At 46.1% G+C, this 9,014-nt stretch overlaps 1 long non-coding RNA gene across 1 annotated transcript in view; it reads left to right on the top strand.

Moving 5' to 3' along the window:
* The first annotated feature begins 244 nt into the window (after window positions 1-244).
* The window catches only part of LOC149334808 (uncharacterized), a 37,320-nt gene continuing 28,550 nt past the window's right edge, over window positions 245-9,014 (top strand). Inside the window, exons 1-2 of the long non-coding RNA XR_016284454.1 lie at window positions 245-294; window positions 4,306-4,350. This is a non-coding gene — a long non-coding RNA (uncharacterized LOC149334808). The remainder of the gene's footprint in view (window positions 295-4,305; window positions 4,351-9,014) is intronic.

Raw genomic sequence — 9,014 nt, 5'->3', positions numbered from 1 at the left:
ATCCGACAGAATTCGCGTTTTTCGTGTGACAAAAATGTTTTGCTGTCCTCCGATGAGCGCAAGGGTCTGCAATACACACCAACGTACACTCATAACTATGCCATATTGATCACTACGTTATGCTTTTTGCTTTCAAGAGTGAAAAAAATTTTACCCTTTGGTGTTGGGAGAAAATATGTCGTCTCTATGTAATAGGGGTTGAAAAAAACTGTATTGTAATACTAATTAATCGTACTCTATTCGCAGAGGAAGGTAAAGAAACAGATGAAACTAGTCCACCTAACTACGCCAAAGGTAAGGCGCCAAGTGACGTCTCTTTATGATTTCAATTCAAAGGTTACGTGTACGTCCTCATAGTGTTATTGTGGGTGTGGCTGCAATGCTAGACAAGGCCTGCAAAGAAAGCTTAGTAGCACGCGGTGTTCTTTAAAGACAGTCACGAGTTGCGTCGAAGAGTAGATTCCACTGCAGTGAGAAATCGCGCACTACATCCTGAGCCGTTGAAAGGAAATGATAATAAAGAATCAGACCTGAATTTTTATAATAATTCGGAAACAATAAAGCTGAACCACCTCTTCGCTCTAACTGGGCCTGCCAAACCCTCTTGCTCTTTATTTTTAACGCCATCTTGCTACGTTTCCCGCACTTGGTGAGAACTTTTGCGGAATTTCATATTTTAAGTTATGTAAGTTACTGTGTATATCCTTCCTGCACCATCTCAGATGGTTGTATTCGGTTAACTACAGGTAATATTAGCTATTTTGAGGAGCTTGTTACTTTATATTTTCGTCTTTTTCATTAGGTGCTGCTCTCAATGCACGCAGGGTTTATTACTTTGCCCTGTCAGCTTGCAATAGTCGAGTGTTTCTGACATTGCGGTTGTCGGTGCCGCTGGAAGAAGCTTGGATCATGAACTTACCGGTCGAGCATGCGAGTTCCATCTGATGCTGCTAAAACCGGCGCCGTCGTAGACGTGATGTTTATGATGCCGGTCCTTTAAAATAAGACATGACGTTTGGACGATGTATGTTTATACAAGTTTTAGGAAGGCCAGAATCAGTGTAGTTAGGTCTGGTTGATGGGTGTTTAACGTCCCATAGCAACTCAGGCTATGATAAAGGCCGTTGTAAAGGACTCGGGAAATTTCGATGACCTGGAGTTCTTTAACGTGCTCTGATTTCGCTCAGTACATGGGTCATTAGAATTTCGTCTTCATCGAAATTCGACCGTTGCGGCCGGGATCGATTCCGCGCCTTTCGGGTCAGAAGCCGAGTGCCATAACTGCTGCGCCACCGTGGCTGTGCCGCTATTTATAAAAGAATATTATTTTCTGGCACTATTTGGTTTGTGAGCCTGCAGAAAAAATGGCCAAATTCTGTGTGTGTGTGTAGTCGAAGCATGGTTGACGAGTTTGCTGGACCAGATTGTTCAGGGTCATTAAAATAACTATCCCGATATGACACACACAACGGAAGCGAACATACCGAAACCAAGGAGAATGCGGGATGTTTTCTTTATTAATTTTGGTGTTTATTTACAAGTGATTATAAAGCAGCAGAAAATAATCACATGCCGCCGGTGAACCCACGACCTATGAATTTAGTGTCCGGTGCTTTACCAACTGAGCTACTGCAAACGCTGTCCGATGTTCTGCCTCTCGGGGGCATTTACTTGTACTCTAACCGAAGCTCGAGAGTGTTCTGCAGGGCCACCCTAGTTCTGTTGGGTTATACTACACGTACCGACGCGAAATTCGGAAATCATGGGTTCGGATCACACCGGCGGCATGTGGTTATTTTTCCCTCTGCTTCATAATCAGTTACCATTAAAAAAAACCCCATGTCACTCCCATAAATGAACAGCACATATTAGAAAAAAAACAGCCCGGTTGCTCCTTGGTTTTGGTGACTGTTGGCTTCTGTCATGTACTTTACAAAGAGGCTCTCTTTTTCCTTCATTTTTCTGCCGAATAGATAACTTGCGCCTCCGTTCTCGCGTCTTGATCTGTGGGAATCATAAGAGGGTTCGCGCTCAGCTTCCGCTCTCACCGTTCGATGACGCCCGAACGTGGCACTCGCAGTAATAAAGGGCGTTCTACGTCCGCCGAGGGTAGCTCTGGTGAACACTCTCAAGGTTCGGTTCAATTATAGATGAATGACCTCAAAAAGCACCAGATTGCACAGCCGTCTACGTAGCTCGGTTGGTAGAGAACCAGACGCGAAATTGGGAGAACATTGGTTGTTAAACTACGAATCACCATTTGAGAGATGGTGTACTTTGAAAACTTCGCAATACGTGTCCGTGGGAGTCAAAGGGCGGGAGTGGACCCTTACAAAAAGATGTAAGGAAAACTTTCCAAATTATTTTGATCATCACGCAAAGTACCCTTGGAGGCGCCTATTCATCGCAGTTGAATAGTGTTTTGGAGAAGTGTGCGACAAGGTACGCGACCTCATTTCGAAGATATCGCTTTAAAATTCCACGATTACTGTGAATTGTAAAGCCTTACGTACCCTCAGGAGGTGCTCTTAAGGGGCACTCTGACATGTGTTTCCCCGAATCTTGTATGCTTCTCGTGTAGTTAACCACGCTGTCGCGTGTGCTACGTTTCCTCACATATGCTTCGTTCAAATTAGACAGCCTAGGCAGCATTACATGGAAAGTCAGTTATAAAACGCCACACTCTTAAAAAAAACCCAAATGGGAGCAAATGCATCGCCCTCTAAGCGCACCCAAAAAAGAGGTTTTATTTACTCCGTATAAATGGAGTATATTATTTTTAACAAGGGGGGTATTTAGGTGTACAAGCAATTTTTACTACCCGCAGGAATGGAGCCGAAAATGGCGTCATGTTAATTTATCATCATTAAGGCTCATTCTTACAGCCGTGCCAGCTGCTAAAATGGGCAGTAGCTGCTGGGGCGGTGGGCAACCCAACTTACTAAACTGCACTGCCCTATTGTGACTCCGCGTCACGCGTTGTTTTCTGCGTGTGTAAACCCAGCGGCGGCGTAGGCGAAGGCAACAGGAGTCGTCTGCTTTTGCTGTACGAGCTCGTTTGGTTGTCTATGTTCTTTGATAAAGGAATTTGACATGAGAATGAACGGCTAAAACTTGAAAAAGAGTCGCTTGTGGAGTAATTTTCACGGTCATGCATTACACAACACTTGACTTGAACCAGAGCAGACTACATAGGTTGAAAATGACAACACCCCTGAAGGTATTTTGGAATAGCAATGTTTGCTTTCATATTCACTTTTTTAAGGCTTGGCTTTTCATTATGACTGAGGAAATACGTACCCTCATCAGCTCAACCAAAAGCTCAGCGTTGAAACTCCGTTGTATAAGAGTTTCATGTTCATGCAGCACATTATGATCCGCTGCAACACACCGCGAAAGCCACACTGAAAAAAGCTGTAAGAATTAGGCCTAAGCGTGGGCTCTAAAGGGTAGGCGACAGTCATTAAGGGAGTTCAGGTATGGTTAGAATACTGGAGGCTTCACAAGAGTGGTTCAGCTGTGTAGCTTACTGTAGTGGAGAACCGCGACAGCCCGATATCTTGTACCGTGGGAGGCGCCCGTGAAGGAGCAGAAGTGAGCAGATATCAAACGATGATGGTAAGCAAGAGATCGTCACTCACCGCCATTATCAGGCGACTGACCAGAAGCAGAGGCGACGCTAGGTAGCGGGCGTATGGCGCAAAATGATGTTTTTACTCTACTGGGGACTTAGGGTGAATTGAAACCAAGAAACTCCTTTAAAGATGGGATTTATAAGGAGGAGAATCCTCCTTTATACGCCGTTTTTGAGTGAAGGGAGTAAAATATGTCATTTATCACATTTTTACTTTATATGGATGGAGTAAATATTTCGCCATATGGAGTTTAAAGGGTGACGCAAACCATTTATGCTCCGAATTGGGTTTATACTTGTTTACAGTGTACTTTACACCCGAAATCGACTCGGCCGGCGACAGCAGCGCTTTCGCATGCTACGTCACGGCTCGGTGTTGGTCTATACTGAAAGTAGCCAGCAGAAATGAATAAAACGGCGCTTTATGGTCGAAGAGGGGAATTGACACACATGCCACAGAAATCAGCATCTTACTACACCGGACATAGCAAAAGGACAGAAAGAAGTCAGCGCCGATGTCTGTGTCTTCTGCTATGCCGCATCTACTGCGCTGCTAATTTGGCGACCTATTGTGTTGTGTGGATTCGCTTTATTATGTTGTAGCATTAGAGCATTGCAAGAGAAAATAGCAGAGCGCTACTTTTCCGAACTTAACCAGGCTTCTTTCGCAGGTGGGCCAAGCCTTTCAGGCAAAAGTGATCCGAAGGTGACGACAGGTGAGTTGTCTCTCATATCAGATGTGTGCACTACAATGGTGTGCCAAGAAAAAGAGCTACCTGTTGATTAATCTACTTTTACTCTGCAGGAAATACTACTTTGACTACAAAATAAAAGATGCTAGCCTTGCGCAAGGGGCATTCAGTAAATACTCACATTGCATCATCTTTGCACCTAACGGTTACATGTCGAGGAGCTTTCTCCCGGCGTTCGATATCGCTTCGCGCTGTGTAAAGAAAGTGGGTAGGTAGCATCGCTTAGTACAGAATACTACGTTGAGCATTTTGCCGTAATTATACTTTTATAAGATCGGAATCAGCGTTGACAAGTGTTCATAAGGGGGTGAAGAATATGCGCGGCGGACGTGCGCCATATATCCTCATCTCGGCACATCCCGTTCTTTGCGAGACAGACCATGGGCAGGTCGCCGAGCAGGAGTGATTACTATGGACGTGTGCAGCAAATTGGAAGACACGGGTGTCGTAAACTAGAGTGTGCAAGTTCTTCAGGTTGCTACAGGTTGCTACGTGCAAGTTCTTCAGGTTGCATCAGGTTGCTACGAGTGACACGCAAACATCCACTCTTGTTCTTGTTAGGTTTCATATTCCACCGTTGACACCATTCGGAGATGCTACTAATATCTGATTGTAAGAGAGATGTCGCAGTAGTTGTTTATTTTACCACACATAACAGAACTAAGGTTTGCCGCCGAGCCATTTATGCATATGAGGAAAGGAAGGAGTCCAGAGTATAAACCCTGACGCAAACCGGAATCAACTGGGGAAAACTGAGAGCCAATATTAACGCAAAGCTTTGTAATTGGTATTTGTTTTTTCTTCGAAGCTGCTCGCACGCAGCTTCACCGCTTTACTTGTGATGCAAAACGCGACCAGATTTGTCTCGAATGATCACTCCCGGGCGGAACTGATTCCACGTTGCTCCATTGTTCCAAACTGTTGTAGTTACTTTGCACGCCGCATCCGTTGTCAGCTTTTTTCTTAGCATGGCCACCAGCGGCAGCCGTTCTGCTCGGCAACCGCCGAGCACGCTTGTAGCTACGCCGCCGCCAAATCATCCAGATCTTTGTGGGCGCTAGTCAGCCCAATAAAGAGTTTCTAATACCCGAGATTAGAAGCATCTTTTCTCTAGGCTACATCACGAAATAGTTTTAGGTTCATTATCAGCATCGAAGGTAGAGTGGGGTTAAAAAATGAGTCCTCAGGATTTTTAAACGCTATGGCGTTCGCTGGTGATACACAAAACACGCCTCCCATCAAAATACGCCCCCGAGAGAATTTCGTCGATTAGGCGAACGAAGGATAGACTTTTTCTTGCTAGAAGTCTTTATGAACTGGCTAACCACTGGTCATTGCCTTATTGGTCACCGTTATTAGCGGAATGAATGTGTTAGTGAGCAAAGAAACCAGTTCTTTAAAGAGATTCTATAGCTCGCGTCAAGCCAGTGTTGAGACAACCCTAGCAAGTAGTTATTAAAGAAGGCAAAGCTCTTGATTAATAGCGATAAAGTCTGTTATAACCCCTGAGGGGATTTAATTGTCTATCGCGAGTATAGGGGCAGAAATATTCAGTTCTAAATGAAACAATGAACGATCGCTTAACGCCGGAAGGTATGAAAGACAAATGACGAGGCCTTGGGACATGGTTAACACTGGACCTAACACACTTGATAACAACTAAGCAGTTCATTGGTTCGTTGGTTCATTGGTTCATTGGTTCATTGAAAAGTTGTGAGATGCTAAAATTGGCACACATTTGAAGAAAGTTGCTGCATTCCGTCGAGAGAAGGCTCGGATAGCAAATGAATGTGACCACACGATAGACAGGTAGTTGACCTAATAAGCGGAAGCTGTTCCTTATACAACTTCTATGTTCGTAAGTTGACCTGTTGTAACAGAGATGAGCACCATACAGTTTTTGAGACCGCGTGAGCGCAGTTAACTTCGATATCCCTGAAGAGCAAAAGGAATTAACAGCGCTGAAATACTGAGAGAACAAAGAGAACAAGACTCCTCAGGGACAGCAATAGGGAAACATTACTGAAACTTTTTGCATGGATGGCTTGAAGGCTACTAACCGGGATGAACAAACGGATGCTCTAAACAAGGCACACAACGATGCTGTTCCCACGACGACTGAAACCTTCGGCTCCTCGTAAGCCGCTTTTATCTAGGCACATTCCTGACATCATTGTCGATGCCGTGACCTTGAATGAAGGAGCGATTGTTACGGTCGGATGCTAGTTGAGCGCTAAGGTCAGGGTCGTGAAGATTTTTTGCAGAAAGTCCCCTTCCTTCAGAACTATGGTAAAGGCTGGCACCAGTTCTAGCGCAGATCGAGTCAGGTACAACAATATTTAGTAAAAATACGAAGTGAAGCAGTGGTAAGACAGCACTATTTGAAATGAAATACATTTCGGGAAAAGCCATCCAAACAGTTAACTGCTGTCCTTAATCTTCAGGCAGCGATAGTGAGGCGATGATGTGAAACAATGACCTTATTGTTTCAACCACACTGATTTTTCGTCGATAAAGTTGCCACATATCACAGATCGCCTTTTATCAGGTTGACAGGGTGGTCTCAGGCGGAAATGAAGGAAATGCTCAGGCACGAGGAACGGAAACAGAAACTTAATAGGTAGCGCCGGTTGAATCGGACACCTGCTCACAACTGAGATACTGACACCAGGACGATACCACAATGCAGGTATCACCATCTACGAGGTATCACCATCTCGTATATGCCAATTTGTAAGGCGTTATGCCCTTCCAGAGATGCATTTCATGTTTATTCACAACTGACCGCAAAATTTAATATTTGTGCCGTTACATGCACCATTCCCTGACGCCGCTGCCCCGACGGGACCACCCTTTCCATTAGAAGGATACTACGTCCCCGTACTGACATCGGCAACTGCTGTATGATTGTGCGTCGATGGGCTCCACAAGCGCGGAGGTATCGTCTACTGACTATGGCAGAGGTACTAGAATGAACACGGCTATCTTCGAAGAGAGCTGGTATTTCCGCGAATGTTTGTAGTGCTTGTTTGTTCATTCTTCAAAGCTGTGTTTCTGCTTGTGGTGCAAGACGCGACGAGATTTATCTCCACTTATCGCATCCAGGCGGAGTCGATTCTACGTTGCTCCAGAACGTTCTAGTAACTTCAGCTATCAGCTTTAAACTGAGCATGGCCGAGAGCGGCGGGAATTCTTTTCGACGACCGCTTCACTAGCGTTGTGCAAAAAGAAAGAAAGAGGGGAGGCCCTGCTGCAGTCACGAATTCAACACCCAAACGAGACTGTGGCTACGATTGTGGTAGAAGTGAAACGCCTTTTCAGGCGCGTCAAGCCTGACATGAATGAAGATAAGAACCTCACCTTACTGATGCGTGCGTAAAGGAGCAACTGTTGGCTGGCCTGATTCGGTATCTTCCAAAAACCGTCGCAGAGCCCGTAGTCGAAGCTTCGACCAACGAAAGGAACCTTGACGCCTGGTAGGGGAAGCTGAAACAACCTGGGTCGCTGGAGGAAAGGACGAATATCCTCCAACAACCTTGTCCTATGAAGACGCCGCACCCACTGCGCCTATGCCACATACAAACAGGAGCTCAGCCATGACGCTATCTGACTTGACAGTGACGCCGCCGCCGAGTAAAGCATCCATGACACGCCCTACCCATGGTTCTCATGCCCGACGAAGCCGTGACCAGACGCCAAGGACGACGTGCAACGCAACAGTTAGGACATCGGACTTGAAAGTGTGGCTATCGACGGCCGTACAGTTACGGCTCTAGTTGACACAGGAGCCGATTATTCAGCGATGAGCGCAACATTCGCTGCTCAGCTGAAAAAGGCCACAACCGCTTGGGACGGCCCAAAGTCCGCACCGCAGGAGGCCACCTCATCACTCCACTGGGACGATGCACAGCGCGAGCGAACGTCAAAAGACATTCTTATCCAGTGAAATTCGTTGTGCCACAGCAATGTTCCCGCGAATTGATCTTGGGTGTGAATTTTCGTAAGGAGCATCAGGCGATCATCAACCTGCGATTCAAGTTAATCACGCTTTTGACGAATGAGGTCGTCCCTTCAAAGACAACCATTGAGAAGCATGTTGCCCTGAGTGTCAGGGATGAACAAGTGGACGTCGCACCCCGATCAAGCGTTATAGTCACCTTAGGTGCCACTGATGCAAGAAACAGAAGATCTCACCGAGGGGAACACGGAGTTGTCCCTGAGCGAGGGATCGGCATCGCTAGAGGCATTGCTCATTTTCGGAATGGACAAGCTGGAGTACTGCTGACGAACTTCAGCCATCAATACCGGCACGTTAACAAGGGAACGACGATTGCTTTCTTGGACGAACTATCCGATCTTCACGACGCCTTTGCCCTCTCCGAACGAGTTCCAGAAGATTCACCTAATCAGGTTCACAAGCATATCTGCGACATCAAACCAGCCCAGTCCCGGAACACACAAGACCAGATCCGCAATCTGCTTCGAAGCTACAGCGAGTGTTTCTCGTCATCGCCGAAAGTCCGACAAACTCCGATTGCCAAGCATCGCATTGTAACTGACCTGTACGCCGGACCTTTCCGCCAAAGCCCTTTCCATCTGTCGCCGTGAGAACGACAAGCCATCCGGGA

This window comes from Amblyomma mixtum, chromosome 7 (genome assembly GCF_055824585.1).
Source record: "Amblyomma mixtum isolate Tamu chromosome 7, ASM5582458v1, whole genome shotgun sequence".
Lineage (NCBI taxonomy): Eukaryota > Metazoa > Arthropoda > Arachnida > Ixodida > Ixodidae > Amblyomma > Amblyomma mixtum.
The sequence above is the reverse complement of the archived record's forward strand: the minus strand, read 5'-3'. Positions and strand labels throughout refer to the sequence as shown.